The following is a 27,654-nucleotide window of genomic DNA, read 5'->3' on the forward strand; positions in this document are numbered from 1 at the left end:
AACACGTAAATCGACAGGGAGTTGGCTTTATCCGCGATTTGTTAAATTATAAAAGGACACGAGAATTGCCTGGGACAACGATTAGCCTGTTTGAGGATCAATGTCTCATCATCGCGTCAACCGCAAGAGGCGGAATAAGAAAATTACGATGGAATCATGTCACTGCGACATGGCCAAGCGATCTGTGCCAATTTCTCTTTCCAAAATTAAAAACTCTCGAATCGCTGGATTTATTGCAATAGTGGAGTAGCAATTTCAATTTAGAAAAGAAGTGGTCATCAAAAAATTGCAAAATGATGTTATGTTCGAAGCTGGTATATTTTTTCTCCACATTCTTTACAGTCTGGATGATCTCAGAGTTCTTGATTTAATCGATTCGATCGATTAACAAGCGGTTTGAATATTCTATTGTGAAAATAAAAGACAAGAAATAAAAATATAATGTCCATTAACTATAATTCTGAATGTCTCGCCAAGACTTCTTGTATAATAAGTGATCAAAAAATATTCCTAGAGTGATAAATTACAAGTCGTAAGTTACGTAACTTCTCTTTCATAATTTCTTCTCAGACACAATAATTAAATAATTTGTTAACTTTTTTATCTATTTGGGGAATTCCCCTCGCGTTTTACCAAATTTATTACCATTGTATAAGCGTATTTATTAATACTGTAGTAGCATCTAACTTAGGGCTCGTAAACTTTCATTAGTAATATTGGAGTAATTATGCAACAGGCGAAAGTACAAAAACTTCAAGACGGAAGATACGTAACATAACTGTACAACAGATTTTTACATACCTATTTATGGAGAGTGCAAGAATGCACGGAATGTACATAATATGCAAGAATATAGAAAATATCCAAAGTATAGTATCTATACAAAATATCCCAAATATACTACATACACAAAATATCCAAAGCATGGTATCTATACAAAATATCCAAACTATAGTACCAATACAAAATATCCAAAGTATAGTCCTATGCAAAATATCCAAAGGATAGTACCTATGCAAAATATCCGAAGTACAGTCTTATACAAAATATCCAAACTACAGTACCTATACAAATTATCCAAAGTATAGTACCTATGCAAAATACCCAAATTATAGTAGCTATGCAAAATATCCAAATTATAGTATCAACAAAAAATATCCAAAGTATAGTCCTATGCAAAATATCCAAAGGATAGTACCTATGCAAAATATCCAAAGTATAGTCCTATACAAAATATCCAAACTAGAGTACCTATACAAATTATCCAAAGTATAGTATCTATACAAAATATCCAAAGTATAGTAGCTATGCAAAATATCCAAATTATAGTATCAACAAAAATTTCCAAAGTATAGTACATATGCAAAATATCCAAAGGATAGTACCTATGCAAAATATCCAAAGTATAATCCTATACAAAATATCCAAACTATAGTACCTATACAAATTATCCAAAATATAGTATCTATACAAAATATCCAAAGTATAGTAGCTATGCAAAATATCTAAAGTATAGTACCTATGCAAAATATACAGCCTACAGTACCTATACAAAATATCCAATGTATAATACCTATGCAAAATATTCAAAGTATAGTAGCTATATAAAATATCCAAATTATGATACCTATGCAAAATATCGGAAGTATAGTACCTATTATAATATTCAATGAATGAAATTTTCTATTTGGATTCGATTTGTTTAACTAGCTTTATAAAAATACACGTTTGCATAAAAACCCGCAATCTAATGAAACGAAACTGTATCGAACCTGAGACATTTCAGCGACCACCTCAAATTGCTCCTTCTAAGCTTAATTTTCATTTGTATTTAATTTCTATTTTATTAGCCGTGTTAACAAAAATCTAAATTTTCGCAAACGTGCGCAATCTAGGAAAAACTTACTACGCGTTATCAGTTTACAGATGACGAGATAGAATCAGGCGAATCAAAGTTGCACGTGGCCGAGAACGAAAGTAACGCTTATAAATAATAAAATGGAAAATGGTCGGCCACGGTATGCTTTCACGTCGACACGGTGGTTGCCCGCTAGAAGAGCCGCTTAGCACGATGCCTCTCGGTTTTCATGGCTGGATTCGACGAGTACGCGGCTCCATTTTCACGCGAGGGGAACAAAAAATGATGGAAAAATGATGGAAAAATGAGTAAACGACGCGTGGACGGTGTACACTATCGTTCAAAAGCATTCGGACAATTCGCTTATTTTTCCCAAGACACTAATTATCGAGAACAATTTAGTCCTTCCTAATGGTCATAATTACGTATAACAATATACTATAACCGGGTTAAATCGATTTGCAAAAGTCAAAATGTAACAATAAAATTGACCTTCGTAATTGTCATACCGCATAGAACTATTTTATTACTTGACTACCTGTTTCTCTTCAGATTCTTTATTTTTTCAATTATAAGACAGATTAAGACGAGTATTCTAAATAGACAGACAAAGTCTTCATGTTACATACTACAACCAGCGATATTAATTAGCAAACGTACGTATCGCGCTTCCAAATTTCCAAAAATATATAAAATACACTTTAGCTAAAGATCTTTGACCTAAGTTTCGCCTCTGACCTTATCTCAGGGAACCATAAACAGTTTTATATATTGTTGAAAATAATGATCGATATTAATATAAATAAAAAGCAATAATATCACGGGCATAACCAAGTCAAGTGACTTTAAGTATATCGGTCGGAGTTCAGATCTTAGAATGATTGAAATATGTGTCACGAATCACATTTTAAAACTTCCTATAAATTTGATCAGGTGTTAGCTATTCATCGAAAACACATATATAACTTAAGTGATGCAAATATATTCCGTGTTTCAGAAAAACATTTCATCTAGGCTATGACAAGAATTTAAGGAATTGATAATGAACAGTCTTCTATAGGAACGTTGAAAATACAGTACAAAATATCAATGCTTCCATTGAATTGCAAATACTTAAACACTATCGTGTATATCACACTATGCAACAATACACAATACAATACCTACACAATAGTGAACACACAGAAAAGCAATAAACATTGTTTCTATGGCAAGAAGAAAAGAACGAACGATAGAGAAATATTCTTCTATCGTAATGTTGAAAGCGATAGAAAATGTAAATGTCTCGATTGAATTGCACCAAGTGTACAAACATTCATGCACGGTATCGTACAACCAGGAGAATCCATAAAAAGATAATAAGCGTTGCTTCTGTTGCAAGAAGCGAAGAAGTAATTGTAGAGAAACATTCTTCTATCGTAATGTTAAAAAGATAATAAAATATCAACGTTTCGATTGGAGTACACTGAGTGTACGAATACTTATGCACGGCACTGTATATCCTGATAGAAATGACGATGAGAAAGATTTTTCTATAATATAATGTTGGGTATACAACAAAAGTATCAATGCTTCGATAGGATTGCAGCAAGTATCCAGATACTTATGAGTGGTAGTGTATATCTTGTTAGAATACATCTTGGTATACACTATCGCGCTTGAGTATCTGAATACTTGGTGCAATCCTATCGAATCCATAAGAAAGTAATAAGCGTTGTTTCTATAGAAAGAAACTACGTGATAAAAATATCAGTGTTTCGATTAGAGTGCACTAAGTAAATACAAATATTTATGCACGGCTAGTGTACATCCTGATGATACCATGAAAGCGTGAGAAGCGTTGCCTTGATCAGTTCATCGTTCATTTGTACAGTCTAGAGTCAAATTCACAAACTGTTACTGCAATTCGAAAACGATACTTATGAGCGGTAGTGTACACTGGAGGAAAACAAGAGAAAAACCACGAGAGAGAAAAGTAGTAGGAGTACACGAATGTCGGCGAGCATTGCGAAAAAACAACCGGTGGAAAGCAGGATTTTTGCCGCGTTCCCTTGCGAAATCCATGTCTCAACGTCGTCATATCGTTGGTACCCTGTCCCTTGACCTGCCGTAAACCATCTTCCATCATTCGTCGTCCGCATTCCCTCGTTGCTTCTTAAATCTCAACTATCCATATTCGTATCCATACTGGGTGCTACGTGCGTAATTTGCTAGGCGTCTGTTGCAAGTTTCAACACTTATGAAGCCAGTTTCCATAGGTTTCAGAAATTATTCGCAGTCCAACGTCGGCGGACTAACGTAAGTAAAAGTTGCAATTACTTAACCGTTTGATTAAGAATGCAGCTACCTTTCAATGATTCTTAATGTATGTACAACCGATTGGTCGCTGCATGATAACAGAGGCTGATTCTCAATATCTGTCGAAGCATTTATCCTCAGTTACTGCAACGAGTAACTTGGATGACAAGTGCAATTAGGCTCCTGGAGTTTCATGAGCAGCCACCAGCACCGCTATGAATAACTTGTCAATTAATCGCGTAAGTACAATATTAACTTTCAAGTGGATAATAGAGAATGGAGTTCTGAGAATAATGTATGTCGTGCTTTCCGCCATGATAAATACATACAAGTAAAAGCGAGTTATATTTCATATATTAGTAGCGCATCGACGTCAATTTTCCATCGATTGTAGGATCATTGACAAGTAATGGCGAGAGCGGAGAACAAACCTCATAAGGACAAGTTTCACAAGCTGACGTTTACATCACGCTATACCGGTCCTTCTACGAAGATGGACGTAAACTCGCTTGTTAATTGACCGCGAAAGCATTAAAACGTGATTTCAGGTCAATTTCGTGCGCGTATACTGTATACGCACGGACGCACGTTACGTGAAACGAAAGTAAGTGCGATGAGCATTACCCAATCGTCCGTAGTCGCGATTTCGTCGATCGACCAATGACGAAAGAGCGCATACGCGTGTTCGCGTAGCCCGGCTCTTTCAAAACGACTATGAGCAATATTGTCAACTCGATCGCTGACCTTAAGCCTTAAGTGGTCAAGTTTTCATTCCACCTGGATGTTAATGTCGTTCATTCGCCTTGCACGTTATTTGAAAGTTGTTTATCACTCCTAACAAGTGTTCGCAAGCTTCGGTATCTTTCGGAAGCCTTCGGAATTTTTTCGAGGACTTCAGAATATTTTAGAGGCCTTCAGAACTTTTTGGAAGCTTTCAGAATATTTTGGAGGCCTTCAGAATTTTTTGGAAGCTTTCAGAATATTTTGGAGGCCTTCAGAATGTTTTAAAGACATTCGAAGGCTAGTAGAAATTTTTCAAAGGGGCTTTCAAAGGCCATTATAAGCTTTTAAATACTTTTGGATGCTTTCACAGTCCTTCAGAGGTTACCAGAACTTCTTCAAAAATTTTCAGAGTCCTTGAGAGCTTTCGAACTCCTTCAGAGATTTTCAGAATTTCTCCAACGATTTCCAGATGCCTCGGTAGCTTTCAGGATCCTTCACAGGATTTCAGAGGCCTTCGAAAGTTTGACGATCTGTCCAAATTGTCCAAATTTTTTTAAATACGTCGACATGCATTCAGAAGCTTGCAAACTTCTTCCAACATAGTCAGAATTATATGAAACTTTTATAATTTCTCTTGAGTCTTCGCAAGTCCCCAAAATGGTGTGAAATACTTTTCTAAAGACATTCAGTGGTATCCAGTAATTAATTAATCTCCTGGTGACTTTCAGAAACCTAGGGATCTTCCTCGGTGACTTTCTAGGTATCTTCGTAGGTACCTTCAGAGGGAATTTCAGAAAAAGCTTTTGAACAAATTTCAGATGCTCTTGGAAATGTTCAAAAGCCTTCACAGATATGTAGGCAGCTTTCAAAGACCTTCAGTGACTTTCGGACAGCATGTACACGCGCGGATCGTTTGGAAATCTGCCACACACGTGATCCCGTGCTCATCGCAAGCCAGGAATGCAAAGTAACGCTTCACGGACGCTCCGCGCTGGTTTCCAACTAATTACGGTAAGAAGAAGCTTGGCTTTCGCACTTGTTGCTCCTCTCTCTCTCTCTCTCTCTCCATTTCTTTATTATTCCAACAATAACACAATAAAGAGATGATTAGGTAGAAGATGTACGACTATCAGCGTCAATGATTGGCTTATCGAATCGAAATTGCATTGCTTCGTGGCCGGAGAAAGTTCGTTTGAATGAATTCTGCAAGAAACCGATAAGGAAACGACAGATCGCAGTTTCACGGGGCACCAGCTTTGCGTAACGGAATAATTATCGTTGCTTTGGTCGCTTGAAACGAAACTGTGTAAAAAACTGTGTCTCCTATTCGCAGGAGTTTCAACTGCAACTGTTAAACGAAACAATTGCTTTTGCTGGTCTTAACAACGCTGCTTTTCTTTTTCAATATCTCTCCGCTTCGTACCCTGCTTTTATATTTCTACTTTTTAAGTAACGAGAAGAGAAATTCGTTGCAACGTATTTTGTAAATAAAAGTAGAGATTAGTCATTAAATAGTATTATTGGTTTACAGATGGTCGTAATAATTTATGTTTGATTATTAAAATTTAGAGTATTTCATTTCACTTTGTATTTTATATTCTCCGTGGTAAACAGTGTTGTTGTATTAACTAGAAATTATGTGCTGTTGTAACATTGATACAATTGACAGACGAAATTCAAAGTCGAGAGACAAGAATTAAACAAAATAAATAAAATAAGCAAACTAAATGAAATTAATTAAATAAAATAAATATATTCCCCGTGATAAAGATTGGCTATAAAATTAAATTACGTTCAAAATTCGAAAATTAAGTAATCCAACTGCAGATTGTTATGATCTCGATGATACCAGTTATAATGGCACAATCATACCAATTGACACGTACACGTACGCTCGAGATTATCCATGCTAACGTCTTCAATCTGACACGTAAGATAAAAATCCCGAGATTATGAGAAAGTATTTCATAATAATGCATATTTCGCAATACAAACGCAGATACTGCACAATATTGTTTTGTTAACGCACAGCACAAGTAGAAAATAAAAGTTGGATGCGCAGCGAACGTGTTAAAAGTTACAAACGATACTTCCAGAACTCTGAAATATTTCACGCGATCGAAAAAGAAGATCTACCTGATTTCAGATCAAGTTTTCACTTGAACCATCTAACGATAACATATATCACGTGCCGAAAGAGAAATCCTACTTCAGTCTAGGGTCCGCTGTGGGTCGCATTTACAATTCCTAGAAACGAAAATGATTCAAAGACATCGATTTCTCGCGATGTTGCAACTGATGCTCAGTGTAGGGGGGAGAGACCGGTCTGAAAAGGATGGAAAGTTCTTGTAGAGCAAGTATCGGGAAACGATGTTGCATCCGTTACGAATTTCAATTTTCTTTTCGATGCAAACCAGCTGAGTGACGAGATATTCCTGAAGAATTTAAAAGTTCATCGACCGATAAATGAGAATATCAGTGAAATTAAAAACCACGTATATTCACTTTAAAAGTGCTCCACAGTCTCTTGGGGACTCTGCGAGTTTTTAGAGGAGGAAGGAAATGTCAGGATGTGTTCCAAAAGGCTTTAGAAGATTACAGAAAGTCGGTAAAAGTGTTTGCGAGTTCCTTGAAGATCCTAAGAGCCCCTGAAAAATTCTATGATCTCTGAAAGATTCTGAAAGTCTTTGACACATTCTGAAACGTCTCTGACGTTCTATAAAAGTGTAAGGAAAATTCTAAAGGTTTCTGAAAGATTCTAAAAGTCTTGGAGAATTTCTAAAAGCTCTTGAGAAGCTTTTGGAAGTCTCCAAAGACTTCTGGAATCTCTGGATTCTGAAAATTTCCGAAGACGTCTGAAAGTTTCTGAAGACTTCCGAAGACCTTCGGTAGATTCAGAAAATTTCACCAAATAGTTGGAAACAATTCTACGAATCTCTAAAAGTCCGGGGTAGCTTTGGCAGTCCAAAAAACTGCAAAATCTACTCGAAATCACAGCTCGACTCAATAAGATCGATAGGTAACGCGATATAATAATTCGATCGCAGCACATTTTAGAAACTAACGCGCGTAATTCGTTCGGCACTTTCTTCGTTAGAAGTGAAAATCGGAAATTTTAATTGCCTCTAACGATCCTGTTACACTATCTGCATCTGTACTGAACATCGCAAACAACGTTTTTCCCCTGCTTTCAGGTTCCTGAACGTTCCAATCGATGATCGAAAACGTACACAAAACTATCTCGATCGAAAGAAACAATTACAATTTTCCAGAGATGTTGCTCCGAGAACGATATTACAATCGTAGACGCATACAGATCAGACAAAGTGCAGAGAAGTGGCTGAGATTGTGGCTTTCGTTTTAATTAAACATGAGAAACCGCTTGATCCAACTTACCTACTTCGCAGCCAGCGATTATTATCGTTTCTAATCGCGCACTTTGTCTGATAAAACGGTTTCCCTGTATTCATCTACAGCGCTTAGCAAAGTATTTCAAACTTCCCGAAGAAAAACTTTCATATACATATATATGTAGTGTGTTATATAAAACATTATGTAAAACGTTTTGAAATTTCATTAATATTGCGAGGAGACACGAGTGACATAATTATGGCGATAGAATTTGAAACTAATCTGAAAATGTATATGGATGTCGCAAGGTATCTGCTGCGAGCATATTATTAATAAAAAAAATTAATACAGAGAACAAGTAGCTAACTATCTTGTAGTCATTATTTACAGAACATTTTAACAGAACCTTTTTTATTATTATATTATTATATTATTATAGTATCAAGTACGCTTCCACCGAATACCGAAGTTTATTTAACATATAATGTATACTTGAATGGGTAATTTGAATATTTAACACTATAACTACCACACCAGTCAAATTGACTGGTTTTACAATTTTGTAGTATCTTAACAACAGTAATTAGTTTATTCATGATAAGTAAATTGAACAGGTGTTAAGTGAACAGAAAATGTTAAACATCAACTAATCATAGCAAACGTATAATAATTAACACAACTAAGTAATTAATCGACGACTCCCATCAACGCAATTCGTACTCTCTGACATCTCCACTCGTACGGCTGTTAATTCGTTTATTGTCCCCTAGCAACCCCTTGTCTTTTGTCTTAGCCTCACTACATACATGCTCAGCAACCGCTTGTTTATAATCCGCATAACACCCCCCAGGCCCCTCATCCATCATACTACAATTTTATTTTAAAACTTCTACTTCATGTTATATTTTTTCCAACAATGATGTAATGACAATTCGCAACGATAACTAAAAGAATAATATAATGAATTTTATTTTCCTTTTTATATATTCAAACTCAAAATAATTTTGTATCAAGACTACTTATATCAACAGCAGTCAAAATGACTGGTATTTGTCAAAGCGTAAAAGGGTGCTGCAATCTGTTTATCGAAGCCCAATTAGCCAGTTTCCTCGTTTTCTACAACTTGCCACACGTTTTTCAAATTTTTACCGCGTATCATTCGATATGACGATATCAGTTATCAGGAAAATTCCGGATCGATCGCTGGACCGCTAGATGCCAACGCTAGAAATACCACGGCAGTCAAAATGACTGGATCTACAATTTTATAAATGTGTCAACCCTCGTTCAGGGATCCCAAATGGATTAATAATAGCAGCAAAAATGTACTACACAACATGTTATTCCTTCTGTGAGAAAGTAATAAATTAATAAATATAAAAATATTGTATTATTAGGTATTTTTTTAAAGACCAGTCATTTTCATTGGTTTTGGTAGAAATAACTTCGTGCTAACTATCGGTAGCTCTAATGTTAAATAAATTCTGTGTGCTTCATTATTTCCGTAATTGACAAACGTAAAAACTTGTAGTAAATATTGTGTCGTCTATATATATTCAAATTGGTTTCCAGCTTCAATCGGAATCATAATGACTGTGAATGTTTGTTTATGTATTTATGGAACATTTCAAGGTGCAAGAATGAACAGAATATGCATGATACGAGTTCTGTTTTTCTATTTCTCTGGTTGCCTTTACAAAGATTATAAATTTGTCATTCACAAGCGTAAAAACGTTATCCAACGTGTACAGGAAATTGAAGAAACGCGTGCTTCTTCAATTAGAGAGACACTCGAGCATAGAACAACTATGTAGTTACACGAATGGATCGTCCTGTACAATGAAATTTCTGGTAGGAAGATAGCGATTATTACGGTAACACGAGACAAGGAAAGTATTCCAAACTATCAAGAATTACACGCACGGTTCTCATTATGCCATTTACATTCTTCACACACTCAATCACTATCTGTAGAACGTGACGATAGACACGAACGCGAAACACTGTCATTTTTTCAACACTTCTCAGGAAAATGTACATAAAACTAATCGTGAAAAAATGTCAAGTGGAATTTAGTTTGAAAAATTCCTTACAGGTTTAAAATCAAACAATGACGAGTATACACGTCGAACCTAGCCAACCGGTTGATAGAGAAACCAAGAAATCTTGCAGCAATAATTTTGGATGGATGGATAATGAACATGGTGGTATGGAAATATATTTTTCCAATTTTGTTTAAAGAACCTAAATGAAATATCTCTTAATTACAACGTTTAAGCAGGTCGTTGCTATTACTCTACTTTGTTAATTGGAAGCATTTGACGATTAAGGTGTAATTATTGCAATACGTGACCAACGTCTTATCGTCCACAAAACTGATAATAATCAGTCCGCCAGGCCTTGAAATTTTAGTTACAGGCAACAATTCACCTGTGAACATACGTTTGATGGATGAGCAGGGAAGAAGAGCCATTAATCAGGCGAAACTGTTAGCGGACAAGCGTTTCCCTGCTCGATTATCAACGACAGTCACGTTGCTCGATTCGCCGTGACGTCAAAGCAGCATGGAACTACGATCTATAGCCGATTGCGATCGCGAAACGAAGTGTTCTCGAGCGAATGACATTAGTCCACTAACGACCACCACGGTTATTCCACTTTGCCTCGAAAATGTCGCCAATAGATGTTTCATCGATCGATTCGCTTTTTACTAATTAGAAAAGTAAAAGAAAAGTTGACTTTTAAGAACGAAGAGGCAATTCAGAGAAACGAGATCTCTTTCCCTTCAGATAGAAAATTATTCCAACTGTCGGTTATTGGATAAATTATCATAAGAGAAATTCTTAATTGTAAGTTCATCTAAGACCTAGTATCAACTTTAGGTCAGACCCTAATTCTAAGTAAGGCAATTGATACTAAGTCACATTACTCACACACGTACAGACTCTAGCTGTAAGCCTAAATTACACCAAATATTCCCCTCAGACAATATCCAACCCTAATTATCAGTCAATTTAAACCTATAACAGAACTTCATTCAGATTCTATACGGAGTTTAACTGAGTTCCGGCATTCGTTTTAATCGCAGTTTTACAGAAACGCTGGAGTTAAACGGTTCGTTTTCCAGACGTGATACAACGCCAAATGAAATTCACAGGCGCAGTCCAGTTGCAGCTGTCGATCAGCTAAATCCTGTGACTCGGAACTAATGCGAATGAGACGTAACCCTAAAGGTAAATCGCACCTTTGACCCACATCGTATCGATAAGGAAAGATATACGACTGGCGATCAAATCGGATCATGAAGCATAGATCGACCTCGAGAACAGGCTGGATACGTGTGCACCGATCACAGGCTGCAAAATTATGCAGTCGCGTGCCCTTTTTTTATACGTTATCCGGTAAAGCGTTGCAAAATCCATGGGTCAATCGTAGAAAAATGAGGACAAGGACGTGTGCGTGAATTCTACGCTCGTTAAAACAGACAATTGTGCTTCTTTGCCTCTATTAGCGACAGATTATTCCAAAGGTAATTTTCTACTGATCTTACGGCCCATTGTCTGTCTTTGTCGCGTTTCTACGCTCACGATAAATCATGTTTACACGAGTCTTACAGGCTCGAAGGATCGAGACAAATAACCGATAAAGCGGTTGAACGAAGCTTGTACAATAAGAGAGATAATCGTCCATTGTGAAAGGATAGATGTTAATTGAATCTAATTAGACACAATTTTCCTGTGCAAGTGTTTAAAGGCGGCCTACCAGGTTGATCGTTGCCACTGGTCTTTCTCTACCGTTCCTCTTTCACGTTCACCAGACACTCAGTTTAGAGCAAATATAATGTATAGCGTGTACGTAAACATGGAGCGTGCAGCAGTGTGCGAAGTTGGCGTGTGCACACGTTTGTAAAGCTTGTAAAACTCGTACAAGCTACAGTGTCTTTTATACGGCGTTCAAACAGACGTTTATAGCTGCGAGATATACAAAATCGGAATTAATTCGCAAAGCGTAAGATCGTTCGTTGTTTATCGTAACAGAACATCGGAGATTGTTCCTTTGTCTGTCGTATCCTCTAATTTCTTTTCGTAATTAATTCAATGCTTAGTTGATCATAATTAATCGTTTTACACAATTACTCATAATTAATTGCCTCGACGATTTACAATGATATTGTCCCAGAATTTCCTATTCACTGACTGCCACATATTTTCTCCAATCTTCCTAATTTCTTTTCTCAATTAATCACTCCAGCACACACAGACTATTTATTTTAACTGGAAACGGTACAATACCTCGCGAGTAGTATTAGAGTACAATTAAGTATAATTAAAGTATAATTAATCGTTATTAAGGATCAAAATTAGAAAAAGAAACGTTTTGTCGTTGAAAAACAGGGAAAATGAAAGCTGTTTCTTCCGACGTCATGCAGGACATCGTAGGTGCAAATTATCTTCTTTTTTTTTTTTGCAATAGTGGCGCAAGATTTCAAGGTCAACTTTATTCCTTTGAAAATGTACTCATATATTTTTAAACACGTCGGTCCATCTCGATATTTCCTATAAAAGGGATTAACTTACTTACGTCGAGATACTATTACTTTGTCAGATAATTCAACTTTAATTCGTCGTATGAAAGACGAGGAATTCATACGTCAGAACGAAACACCCGGTATAATAAATTTCAGAGACCCAAGTGTCTTTTCCAACGAGGATTATGGTCGCAACGAACAAGCACTCAGGAAAGTGTCATCATCGTCGTATTTATGTCTCTATTCCCTATGAAATGCCATGCAGACACGTGTTACATAATTCCGATATGAAGGAAGTGCCGCGTGTACGGTTTGCGTCGCGTGCTCGGGTCGCTATACATATAGATCGCTATCACGCGGATAAACAAGGCGAAAATCGGCTTGGCCCCGAAGCGCAGCGAGTTTCCGTGTTTCCCGGTGCAAAATTGCATCGAAAGCACTGGAGCAGACTAAAATTCATCGACGTTTTCCTCAAAATCCCACTTTCTTGGTTGTTCACGGCTCTCGGAGCATGCGTTAGCCGGATGTCCGGGTTGGTCGCTATTACACAAGTGGCATAATCCGATTATGCAAACTGGACGCGCGCATGCAACGTTTATGGAATTTTGTTCGATCGATTTAGGTTTGTCGGATGTTAGGGCCAGTAGATGCCGTGTATCTCGACTCATTAATCAGTTAACTGTTTTTGACAAGTATACTCGTCACTAAGAAATGGCAATATGTTCTGTTATGACGAGTATATTCGTCACGAAGGAATGGCAATATTTTCTGTTATGACGAGTATACTCGTCACGAAGAAATGGCAATATTTTCTGTTATGACGAGTATACTCGTCGTGTGTAGAAAGGAGCTACAATTTGCTGTTTAAGTTGCGATTTTAGTGAGAACTAAAGTATATTCGTAAATCTTAAGATGTTTTCAATATTGGCAGGCCAAGACGAAATAAAACGAACAAATAAAAAGATTTTAATTATTATGAAAAAACTGTATATCGTGTGAACAATGCGACACATTTTAGGTACACGCTTTTCTAAGAAGTCGCCACAGCTAACTGGTTAATTACGGAGCAAACTAAAGTTGCGTCGACGCATCTCATTTCTAACTCGCGTCTTAGACGATCTATCGGGTTGTAACATACACGGAAACTTCTCGTAAATGAGATACTGTACCAGGGACAAACATCAAATTTTCTAGAAGAGAGAAAAAGCTTCTCTGGCTTAGAATTGTTCTCGAAATCTGATTGCTTTTGATTATTATACTATTTCACCAGTTAGCTGTGCCGATCTCTTTATCTAAAATGAGAAGTGTGTGGCAAAAAGCAATGAATATGACGAGTATACTCGTCGAACGCGGAGTGTGCGTAGCTGTTGTAATATAAAATTAAGTTGTACTGAAACGTCTATTTTATTTTGTAATTTTACTGGAACGTTTTCAATTAAATAAGACTAATACCATAGATATCATTTATCCAGAGCGCGAAATTTGGAAGCGCAGAGAATTGCACAACGCCGAATTTCCTACCGAGGATCTAATTTTCCAAGAATATCCTCGGAAATACGAACTTGTATAAAAATCCGCAGTCTAATAATAACGTTATAACAAAGACTAACGAGAAGCGTAAGAACAGGTGGAAGTACAATCAGACATCGATTACTAAATTCTACCGAGTTCACGCTTCGCTTACGAAAAGGAACTTGAAGGATATAATTTAATCGTTTAGACACTGTTTCAAAATTCAAGTCGTAGCTTGATGATTTTCTACTTAATTCCCGCGCAAGAAAACGTTAAAAACAGCCTGGATCGCGAAAGACGCGCGAGAGCCATCGCGATCGTTACTCATCCGACTCGATCCTTTGTTGTTAACTATGGTTTATGCAACGTTGAAACGATAAAGTTGTGTGTGCAGTGTGAACCAGAGGCCTGGATAGCCTTGTTTGATTAATCGCTGAAGCCGCTGGTCGTAACAGCCCAACAAGGTGGGCTGCATTCTATGAAAGAACGGAAAAAGAGTATCGATTGTGCGAGTGTAATCGATTTCACGCTTCGTATCGTACTCATAGTCTGATTAATTCGCTTAGACAAGTTGTAGCAAATAAAAAAAATTGTTGATCTTCCGCCACATCTTTTTGCGCCTGCCGTTACTATCTACTTCCTTCCACTACGTTTTCTGTATTTTCACTCCGCTATTCTCTTTCTTCGTTCGCGTCTCTTTGTTTGGGGCAGATTCCTGATGTCGGAGATGAAAGAACATCGGGGCCTTTCTTTTGGAATTTTGGGAAAATCTCCAATACTTTAGTCTAGACTTTTTATTATAGCTGTTCTTAAATAATAAAACTTAGAAGTAGTTGTTTATGATTTAATCCGAGTATGTTTGCCCGACGGTAGGCTTGGGCTCGAAGTGACATCTGAAGCTTGAAGTGAAGCCACGGTCACGGGATAGATGTTTTTAGCTAACAGAGGTATGGAGTAGTTGTATAGCTCTCCTTCAAAATAGAGTTGACCTGAGGGGTACAGAAAGGTACACAGAAAAGTACAAGAGGGAGTTCCACTTGGACTGTGGACAAGTAAGTTCAGTTCGACTTAGACTTTGGAAGAAAGCGCATTTGCTATCCCGTTGAACCTAAGATTATTGTCATTAGCTCGAGTACCTAATCGTCACGGTTAATTGTCAAATTCTGTAGTAATCATATTTGTACCACTAACTATCATCTATATTGTATAATAACAACGACTAATCCAAATGAAGATTCTTTAAACTCTATCCCCAATGATAACTCGACATATTATATAATATCAGGTTGTCCAAAAAGTGTCTTTCTTTTACAAACAACAAACGTCTTTTACAACAACGCATCTTTATACAAACATCAAATCTAATCTGTCAAATGTTGTGGTCTTTATGTTAATAGAACAGAACGAAAGGAACCTTCGGGACAAACTAATATGATGTAAAATATAAATAGTAATATAACGGACAAAAGTACATTATGTTGGATACTAAAACCAAATAATTGGAAACATTATCAACGTTTTATCTCTATTGAGATACAACGTCCATTCGTCCATTTCAACATCCATCGGGTCATACAAACGCGAGGAAAACAACAGTTCTACTGTAATGTGAACGTAATAATCTTTTGGACCTTCTTTAAAAAGCGTAATCTCGTTTCTGTCAAAAATTAATTGCATGGTATTTCCATTTTGAAAGGACAAAGACGGGCCAATCCGAAATTCGATTCGACTTTGTCAACTTTTAGCTCGAAGATTATAAAGAGAGTAACGAGTCACTTAAAAATCCCAAATTAGCTTTTGCAGTGATATTTTTAACTCTGCTGGTGCAGTATACAGCACGCGGTAGTATAACACAGCAGTCACTAAAGTCAGCAACACGTGACTGATGTGTAATCAGGTGTTACGTTTACTTATAGTTGTTACACAGGAACTGATCTTTATTCAAATTAACGAAACGAAGCTATAGAAAGAGTTTCTCTCTCTTTCTTCGAATGTACGTGCTCCTGTCGTTTTATTTCCCCCAGCATCACGAGCCGATTCCCTACGATCGATAAATTAAACTCTCCGATATCTCTTCCGGTTTGAAAGCACGCTCCATCGAGGGGAAATGGCGAGGAGGCTCGTTTTTCGCGACAATGGACAGACCCGTTCGCTTCCTTTTATCTTTTTTCCCCTTCTCTTCACTTTCCACAAATTTTATTCCTTTTAACGAAGGTCTAAATAGGATTAAGTCGCAAGAACGTAAACCTTTCTATCGATTTTGCTCTTCGTTTCTTAGTTCTCTTTTTCTTCTCTTTTAGTAGAAAAATATAATTAATTAATAAACAACGGTGATCTAATATAGAAACTAACACTACTCTCCTTCGTTAAAACTAATTTCTATTTGCCATTTCGAAATCAAAGAGACTGAAGTTTTATCATTTTTGCCTGGCTCTATTTTTTCCTCGTTTAATTAAAAATAATTAGTCATCATCGCGATACAATATACTGTACGATATAATTTTGCTTGCAAGCTTGAAAACACGTTTATCCTGATTGATTAAAATTTTACGATTTTTCAATATCTCAACGTATCTCGAAAAATGGAAAAACGGGGCGAAAGAAAGGGCAGAGAATAGACAAAATTTCATAAATCGAAATGTAACGCAGCATACGTGTACGTTCACGTATCTTAACACGAAATGTCTATCGCTTAATTACATATATTAATTACTTCGTATACACCTAAACAGAAGAGAATTACATACCGTAACTCTCAAGTTTCTCTGCTAAGTACCAGAAGCTTGTACAGCTACGGTTCAAGTTCCACGTGACTTCCAATATCAATATTCGAACAATAGCTTCAGACTTTCTACCGATCTTGGTCATTCGCCAATGGTTTATACGATCGAATGAAATTTATGCGCCATTAACCAGGCACCTGTTTCCAGAGGCTTGTACAACGTCCCTAACCGACCGCGATATAGTCGTTATTATTACAACCATACAAGTGCTTTGCCGTGAAAGCGGCTAGTGTTGTGAAAACCCTTCCAATTTCCCGATTGTTATGCTGTTTCGAAGAAAATATGATTGCAAGGAAATTACGATTCCAGATAACCGTTTTAACATTGCACTGATCAAACGTAAACTGATATCGAAACGTAAACTAGTAGGATCGATAACTACCATACTACAGAATTTTTTCGAAAGCAGAATCAGTAGAAATTTTGCTAGCTTTTTTTTTTTTTTGAGAACTCAGTTCGGATATTAGCTAGTTTACAATAGGCGTTTGAAATTTATGTTTCTCTTCTGCAGAAGCAATAAAAGAGTAGATTATTCTCCATTCAAGACCCCTAGAGTTAAACTACGTTTCAGAGAGGCGAGCACAGAGTCATCGTGTCTATTCCGAATGGCGGTAAAAATGAAATTGTTCGTACTTCATTGCGCGTCATCAACGTTCACGACATAATACACTTTCCTCCGGAACAACTGTTGCCTGTTTGCTATTTGATAACTGGAAATAAAACGACAATTCATGGAAAAACACTAATGAAACGGAAATATTGAAAAACGGCAATTTACAAGATACAGCAACTGGCAAAAATATTTGTACAGTCGCCAGAGAAAATTCTCATGCGCATATTGTACGTTCCGTATAAAACATTTTGTTATCTGATTGGCAGCGTAACGAAACGCGACTGCCAAGATTATATTGACAAAATTTTTATCTACTCTGGAAATGTATACGAAAGTTGAAAGGTATTTATTTATTTATTTGTAAGTTGCAAACTTACGTGTTAGCAAAAAATTTATATACTGTATGAATAGTCACTTTAAACAACACATAGGTGTTGTTAATAATTATTGAAATATCGTGGGCGAGATTGCATGTTTAAAATACTTTTGCGATCTCTGCAACGTATATACTCGAACTAAATATCTTGCAACTTCCGCGTACATTTAAATTTGATTTTTAATTAATACATTTAATTTCAAAATTCTTAATCAGAATAATCATTACAATGGGTTTCACTGTACCGTGCTAATGAAATTTCAAAATGTTCCGTATAAAACACGTAATATGTTCGTATCATTCAACAGATTTTTGCAAGGACTATTTTCTTTCATTGTTCCAGACTTGCGCGTATGATTAATTTTCCAAAGGTCTTAGAACAGAGCTCCTACAATTTCTACGTTTATAAATCTCTTAAAACTAATTTACGTATCAAGAAATTATTTAAATGAAGCAAGAAACGTCTTTGACCTTACCTGAATTCTAATTTTATGTTTCTGGATACCTTCGTAACATTCTTTCTAAATTTACATTCACGCAAGAAGATCGCACGAATATTCCGATTGTGCGTCAATGTCACGACGACGAAGCGTCACATTTCCACTATAAACCTTCTTAACATCGAATGTGCCGATTTATAGTAAACTAGTTGATAATTGTCGATAGCACAAGTCGCAATTTTAAACAGCAAATTTTAACTACTTTTTGATGACGAGTATATTCGTCATAACACTTAATATCATTATAATAAATATCTATATAATAATATCGACTTAATATCTTTGATTAAAAAATATCAATTACGAATAACCGTTAGAAATGACCAAAATTAATTTTAGTTACCAATAATCGATATAAGTAAGCAGAATCTTTTGGTTATCAATAACCTTTATCGATAGACCGAATTTTATTTGGCTTACCGATAACCATTATCGACGACGAAAATATTTCTTGCTTACATTCGACTATTGGTAATCGTTCTTAACATTACTGATGATTAGCATTCGATGACAACATAAAAAGAACTTGATACAATTGTATCACTATTGTATTACACTATCTTTTATTCTATTCTCTGTTTCAGATATCTTCATATCGTTTCTTTGCTTAGCAAAATACATAAGATTTATAATTAAGCTTTCTCTATATTGTCAATGAATAATACCAATTAATTAATTAATGTTAATAAAGATTCAACAATAGTCGAATACAACGAGAAAATGTTTTGTCGTTGATACTGGTGACCGGTAACCAAAATAAAATCCGAGATATCGACAGTGGTTATTGGTAACCAAGAAAGATTACGGTAATGACGTTACCTAGTAACGAAAATTAAGCTTCCGTCGTTGATAACGATTGTTGGTGGCAAAAAAGAGATTTTAATCATTCATACTGGTTTCATTCGTAATCGAGACGATTAAAGATTAATATTTTCTAATCGTTTCATTCTTCGAGAAATTTCCTTCGCATTCATTGGTAACTGGCTTCCGTTTGAATAGAGATTCATTTTTACTCGTAAAAATCGACGTTCTGCCAAGCAGATATTTAGAATATTCGCTATTTTGGATCTCTATCGCTCATCAGAATCAAACGGTGACAGGATCTAGAGTTGATTGTTAATAATCGGTGTAGACTTACGGATGGTGTCAGGAGCGAATCGAACAACGACACAGGTTTAAAAAACGATGTAAAAATAGAGTCCCCTCGACTCGGTGATTCGCAAGTTCCCCTCTGTACCGAGGTCAACAGTTTGTTACGGGGACCGTCGCTCAAGGGGGTATAAACACCCGCGGTTGATTGACCCGTCGCCGCGATGCACAATCCAACATCCAGCTGCATACCTTCGCCGCGTAACAAGAACAATCGAGTACATTAAATCTAATGGCGACTTGATGATACTTGAGATGCGGCGAGCCGACTGTCTTCTATAGAAAAACGCTGGTACGAACGGCAAGGTGCGTTTGGAGGAAAATTCACTGACAACTTTGCGACGTCCTGCCGGGCGTTTGGAGAACGATGGAAAATTCTGCGAAGCTTCGAGACGCGACAGAAAATTCTACGAAGCTTCGAGACGCGACAGAAAATTCTGCGAAGCTTCGAGACGCGACAGAAAATTCTGCGAAGCTTCGAGACGCGACAGAAAATTCTGCGAAGCTTCGAGACGCGACAAAAAATTCTGTGAAGTTTCGGGACGCGATGAAAAATGCTGGGAAGCTTCGGGACGCGATAAAGTGCTGGGAAGCTTCGGGATGCGACGGAAAATTCTGCGAAGCTTCGAGACGCGACAGAAAATTCTGTGAAGTTTCGGGACGCGATGAAAAATGCTGGGAAGCTTCGGGACGCGATAAAAAATGCTGGGAAGCTTCAGGATGCGACAGAAAATTCTGCGAAGCTTCGGGATGCGATAGAAAATGCTGGGAAGCTTCGAGACGCGATAGAAAATTCTGCGAAGCTTCAGGACGCGTTAGAAAATTCTGGGAAGCTTCGGGACGCGATAGAAAATGCTGGGAAGCTTCCAGAGGCGATAGAAAATTCTGGGACCTCGTGGAAATCTTTAATCAGGGGAAATTCTAAATTTTCAAATGAAATTTTTGGGAGGATAGGAAAACTTTGGAAGGATTTTGCGACCCTGTAGAAAATTTTTACGACTTCTGAATATTTGGGAAATACGCTATGCTTTGTTCGTATATTTGAGAAAACTTTGAATTTCTGCAAAAATTTATTCTGGGTTTTGGATTAAGTTTCTGAATATTTGTCGACATAGGATATGGGGGAAATTTAGAGCTTTAGAATAAGTTTTTGAATATTCGGGAAATATAGAATATATGTGTTATATAATATGTTATGATATATTATACATTGTATATAACATAATATACATAAATATAATATAAACATATACACATATATATTTGGAATAAAGAATATTGCCTAATATTTGAAATAGAGAATATTTGAGAAAGCTATGGACCGCTTTAGAAATTTGTCCGAAACTTCGGAACATGTAAAATATCAGATTGTCCCAAAAGTTTCTCTCATTTTATAAGAAGATAAATGCACAACATTTTTGTTTTATATTATTTCACTGGATTATGTACGATCGTAAAAATAGAAATGGAACTAAATGGATCATACATAATTCAATAAAATAATATAAAATAAAAGATGTTGTGCATCTATTATTTCCTTATAAAACGAAAGAAACTTTTGGAACAACCTAATATATAAAATACCCAAAGTGCATCGTTTTCTATAATACTTGGCAAATAAAACAATTCTTCGCCTAAGTTTTACTCTTTCGATTATATCCTCAAAAAAAAAAAAAAAAAAAAGAAAAGAAAAGAGAAAGAAACTCGCATAAAAACCACGCTCTTTATATTAATTATGTAACATTTCCCTTAAATATGAAATAACAATGTTATCCTGTGGTTCTTCGACATATCGTAACAAGATATTCCGAACCTTTTTGCACGTCGATCAGGACCTTCTTATCGAAAAAGTTGTCCCCACGTGAGTCGCCGGTCGTTTAGGAAAATCGCCGCGTCGAATCCTCAGGGTGGACCAGATAGATAGACCGGAAGTGTGAGTGGTAGAACACGGTTTCCTCTCGTATGAACGTTTCACCTGCACGTTATCGGGCACCGGCGTGTCATCGTCGACGACGCGAACAATCGGGAACAAAACACACCAAACACACAACAGAAAGATGAAACCGCGGCCGCTGCTCTCGTTGCTTCGTCGCGAAACGCTCAATTCGAACTGATCGCCGCGCGCTTCGAAGCTCCTCGCACCAGCTGCCACTGTGCCGCGATCGTCCACTTTCGTTCGGTCTCGAAACCGCTCGACGCGACTCGCCCCACTTTGCGCGTTTCCACCGCGATTCTTCGCTTTCCTTCGTTCCGAGTTTTTCCAATTACGCTTTTCGTCTCGCTAATCCAGCCGCGTAAAGCGAAAAGGGCGTATCCGTAACTTTCCCTTAAGCCGAGCCGTAGCAGAAAAACACTTTGACTACCGAGTATCTCTTAAATCTTTCCAACGATCGAATTTCTCCAGCTTGTTCTTTGCCAGGAGAAACAAGAAAGGGATGTTATATAAATTATATGTAAGTCCGTAGGCGCTTTATAACAACGAAGTTACATAAGAAACACGAAAACTAACCGTTTTTGGGTCAGCTCCTTATGCCTCCATTTGCAAGTACCTCGTTTCGATTTTATGCTTGATATCTTTCCGGCAGATTGAGTTCCGAATTTCATGCTCATTCCGCTTCAGATCGCTGAATACATCGCAAATTCTTTGGACCGGTTCTCGTCTCGAGTCAATTTTTGCACGATATACTGTCCCGTTTACTGTCCCCCATAGATAAAAGTCTGACAGTGTGAAATCCGGCGATCTCGCGGGCCGAACATGTTCCCTACACGACCAATCCGTCTTCCATAACTGTATTCGTCCTCTGTTGTACCTTTTTCATAAAGCGTCTGCTGTCCTATGTTTGTGCAACGCTTTGGTGATTACAGATACCCCCACCCGTCTCATTGATTTCAATAATTTTTCAATATGTCGTAGAGACCAACATTTTCAACAACTTTTTCCTTCCATATAACCGTCGGTTGACTGTAATTTCCTAGGTATTCGCAAAAATACTATATATTGTTATAATTATAATTATATATGTAAACTCCCTAGAGTTTAAGTGTGATAGGAACCCTCTCGGTTTACGGACAGTACGTCTTCTTTTGTTTCACGGACAGCGCGACTTTCTTTGTTTTACGGACAGCCATTTTGAGAGACACTCATTTCCCAAACGGACGGACAGAGAGCAACATCAGAGATAGACAAGATCACAGAGGAAAGAGTAATTATTTAAAACATTGAAGATTGACGGAGAAAGATCGGTAGCTCAGGACGTTGAAAATCGATTCTCGAACGGAACTTGTTATTTATCGTTTACTGTTATTAATTGGTTGTTATTTATTTAATTATTACTTATTAGTTAATTTAATTATTAATTATTAATTCTTGGTTACTCCTGTATTTCATTTAAGTATTTTCACAATAAACTCGATTTTCAGACTTCAGAATCGATCACCTGAATTACCCCGAGATAAACGATATTACATGTATATTATAATTATATACATTATTATAATTATAAATATATACATATGTACAGAAGAAAAAATATGCACACATATGATGACCAATGCAACGTAATGTACTTTTACCCTTATCTCATACGGCACAGACGCGTTTCAACATCGTCGAATAAGTTACCGTATACACTTGTTACATTTAAAAGTTCCAGGAAAATATATTTTCCGGCCGTGCAAATTGAGATCACGCGTGAAAACTACCGCGTAAATTGTTATAATTTACGGCGTAAAAAAGGGACTCGTATAAAAAAAGTGAATTGAAGGACGGGTGTATATATACCACTACAGCGAATTCTGCCTGTATCGTGCTTGTCCGTGACAGCGTAGTCGTCAGTGTTGGTTGGCGTGAAGCGGCCGGATAAAATCACACCTAATCCAAACTTATGTAAAACATAAACAAAAGATAAGGATTAGGTTTGAGTTAGGTGTAACTTTATCCGACCGCGTGAGGCGAATACTAACCGTAAGGTAACCAATACTAACGCATACGTCGTCACGAACAAGCAGAATTACAGGCAGAATTCACTGTTGTGGTAACGCCAGTATTTTGCGAATATTTCGGGAACAAACTACGAACGGCAGTTGTACGTATGAGAGAAAGTTGTTCAGAATCACGTGGTCGACAACGTATTCAAAGATGTGTCGCGATCGGTGAGGTGGATGAGATATGGATAATTAATGTTTTTTGGTAATTATTTGCAGAATGGACGATTTCCATAATTTTTGTATATGTTGTAGAAATCAATATTTTGGACAACTCTTTCTTGTGCATATAAATACTGGTTGACCGTAGTTTTTTAGACACATTTATGAAAATATTCTGAACATTTTTATTTTGATGACTACTTTGATGCAGCCTTAGCTTTGGGTTAAACTTATCCACGGGCATGTTTATGTTACACGCTCTGACAGCCATGAGTTTATATATCGTTTCGCGTTTCGCTATTTAAACACAGGCAGATGAGAAAGAAGAATGTAATTTTGCCGAGCTCTTCGAGAGAATTCAGTAAACCAGCAACTTTCTTCCGTATCGTATCTGCCTACACGCTCAGGCCGCGATGAGTTCGAAGGTATTTTTCTTTTTTTTATTTGACAGACTTTTTGAGAATTGACTCGTTGAGAATTATAAATAAATTATTTTGACGTGATACTGTAACTTGGATTATAAGAGTTTATAGTATGTTCGAAGAAGGTGAGAGAAGATTTTTAGTCAGGTTCATCGTCATAGGAAATGTTGGCCGGATTAAACCCACTGCACTAACTTAAATCTAACTCGATACAGATCATCAAGCTAGCTAGCTAGCAATTAAATAACTTTCGATCTGATTTCAATCGATTTATGCCACGTTTGACTTGCAAGTTTTGATTTCCACTCAAATCAAACAGCTTGATGGCCAAACTGTCCATTCCGGACATAAAATCTATTATACATGACTAAAAATCTTCTCTCTCTGTTTCTCGCGCGTGCACTCTGTCAGTGTGTTTACAAACTGAAACGAGAGATTACAAACTCATCGTGGTCAGCGCATGTAACATAATCGTGCTTGCGATAAGTCGAACCAAAACATAAGCGACATTCGACGCACATCGAAGTAAAAATGTCCAAATTGTTTTCATGAAGAGCTCGGAAACTGACACCGAGCGTGGATAATATGTATAGGAAAAAGTTGTAGCAAATATTAATTCGTACGACATATTCAACTATCGTCGAGATCGGTAAGACCTCATTGTAAATAATTATACAATATTTTCTTGCTTTTATTCATAAAATAAACTGGTGAAGTTTGATCGTATAAAACTAAAACATTTTATATATATTACATAAGATTTTTTAGATAAGAAAATCAAATAAAACGGAAGATATAGGTAACAGTTTATATTTTGAGACGTATTTATGTGAAATCGATAGCTCGTTGTTATTAGGATTATAGATCGGTGCGCGTTAAATGCAGTTTTGCATAATACAATTTTTACTGCTCGTAGCTGTTCGAAAATATCGTTTATATCATTCGACAGACCTTTTCAAGGACTATTTTCTTCCATTGTTCCAGATTTGCACGAATGATTAATTTTGGAATTCGAAAGGTCTTAGAACGGAGCTGCTATAATTTCTACGTTTACGAAACTCTTAAAAATAATTTACGTATCAAGGAATTACTTAAATGGAACAGGAAACGTCTTTAACCTTCTCTAAATGCTAATTTTACGTTTGTAGAAACCTTCGTGACGCTTTTTCTACATTTACGGTTCACGTAAGAAGATCGCACGAATATTCTGATTATGCGTCAATGTCACGACAACGGAGCGTCACATTTCCATTATAAATCTTCCTAACATCGAACGTACCGATTTCTCGAAAATTTCTTCCTCTTTGATATAATTGATAATCAACATAGCGAACAAATTAACAAATATGACCAGAATTGAATGTTCGATATTGGCGCGGCAAATTCAAACTTCAAAACAACGACGTATACACCAAGCTCGTAAAAACATAGAAAATAAAAAAGTAAAATCTATCTGCCCGCAGTGTACGTTACTTTTGTTCAAAGAAGTCCTTCTCTGTTTAGAGATTTTCTTCGCCTTCGCCTCTTTACACTCTCTGTTCCTTTTATCGCGCGTTTGTTTGCAAGAGCCGACTGGCTTCGTAGAAACAAGGGAGGAAGTGGCAGGGTAAAAAATGCTGGGAAGGCGTGTCTATTCATCAGGCTGATTGCGTGAATGCGTTAGAAAGGGACCAATTCACGAATCTCACAGCGGACGAACGAATATAACGCGCAGCATCCACGCTAGACGGAAGTAATGAACGTTGCTGCGCTTATCTAGTTTGATACTTCCTTCCCAGCTTACACGCATTTACACGAGAGCGTAGGCAGACTTTCTATGGATGCGATCACGATCTCCGTTACGATTCGGTTCAACCGATCATGTTCGAAACATTTCAAGACCACGCCACGAGGTGAAAAACGCAACAAGACTGCGGATTTTCATCCATCTATGGGAAATTTTAAATGCGCAACAAGGCGCGTAGTATGCAGAATCGTACGAAATATTTATTATATATATATATATATATATAATAAAGTAAAATATATATATAATATAAAATATTTATTAAGAAATTTATTTCATTCGCACGAATATTATAACAAATACTTTACATATATATATAGTATGCAGTAGTAGTAGTATGCAGAATCGTACGAAATATTTCTCCTCATATAACAAGGTAGTTAGAGGTTCTGAAAAAAGTTGATGCAAAAATGCTGGTTTCCAACAGTTAACGAAAATACCTACATACACGTTGTCAACTAGCTGCACATCGAAACTATATGAATTTTCGTTTGATTTTGAAAGTAAACGATGTGTTTTTATCGCGTCTTTAAACCTCGAGAGAATATTAAGAACGTCGATTATACAAACAAATATTAATTAGGTTAAACCGACGTAACTAAAATTGTTATTAGTCGTTTCTTATAAAGCACTGTGAATTTATCGGGTCTCTTGAAAAATAAATTTAAAATACTCCTTTTTGGATAACCGTTAAATGACATAAAGAACGGAAAAAGATCAACAAAGATCAACTTCCTATCAGAACTTTCCCGAGTAGTCTTTGTTTGCAATTTTCCTCGCCGTATAATCTTCACGTTATCATATTACGTTATCGTATCATGTTCCCATGCAATTCGCAATTGATTCGCTGAGAAGCCACACGCCGATTGGCACAGTAAATTCGAACTTCCGATTGTTCATCGTCTCGTCCCTATCGCAAATAAATTTCTAATAATAAAATTTCGTTTCTAAGATGTTGTACGTATCACGTACGTTCGTTACATTTCAGAAATTACCGATAAATGCACAGACGACGGACGCGATCTATCTTGCTTTTGAGTTCAATTACGACCATCATAGAGCTTATTACAACTGATTCGATCACGCGTTTCGCGAAATAATTTCAATGGAAATTTATGACGTAAAACTCTATTGTGCATCGTATGGTAGAAATAAGTCACGTTTCGAAGAAACGACGAATCGCACGTTCCAAGTGCACACGTGAGATAATTACTTTTCACGACAATGATTAGAAATTGAATATTCTAGACTAACCTTTTGCTAGGGCGGATCAACAAGAAAAAGGTTTCATTGCGATCTCGGATTTCCTCGTTATCGGATGTATCGTTTCTACACGTACAGTTACCCTATTGATTTTATTGTTACAGATGACCTACAAGATACAGTCAGATATCTGGGCATGATTCTGGACAGAAGAATAACATGGAAATGGCACATCGTAGATAAATCCAAACAACTCAAATCAAAATTTAAGAAATTCTACTGGCTCATTGGCAGAGACGTTCCAACTTAAACTTGCAGAATAAAATAATGCTATTATTATATATAAAGCCATATTAAAAACTGTTTGGATCTATAGGATCCAACTATGGGGAACAGCGAGTAATTC

General features: G+C 36.7%; 1 protein-coding gene across 3 annotated transcripts in view; it reads right to left on the reverse strand.

The window, feature by feature from the left end:
* The window catches only part of LOC122576155 (patched domain-containing protein 3), a 53,122-nt gene that overhangs the window by 19,510 nt on the left and 5,958 nt on the right, over positions 1-27,654 (reverse strand). The window contains exon 1 of one of the 3 annotated variants that reach the window (XM_043746041.1): positions 21,505-21,833. The exons of the other annotated variants lie outside the window; for them this stretch is intronic. The gene's annotated coding sequence lies outside the window, so the exon portion shown is untranslated. Of the gene's footprint in view, positions 1-21,504; positions 21,834-27,654 lie in introns of those variants that run through there. 3 annotated transcript variants of the gene reach the window in all.

The sequence above is a fragment of the Bombus pyrosoma genome, linkage group LG16 (genome assembly GCF_014825855.1).
Source record: "Bombus pyrosoma isolate SC7728 linkage group LG16, ASM1482585v1, whole genome shotgun sequence".
Lineage (NCBI taxonomy): Eukaryota > Metazoa > Arthropoda > Insecta > Hymenoptera > Apidae > Bombus > Bombus pyrosoma.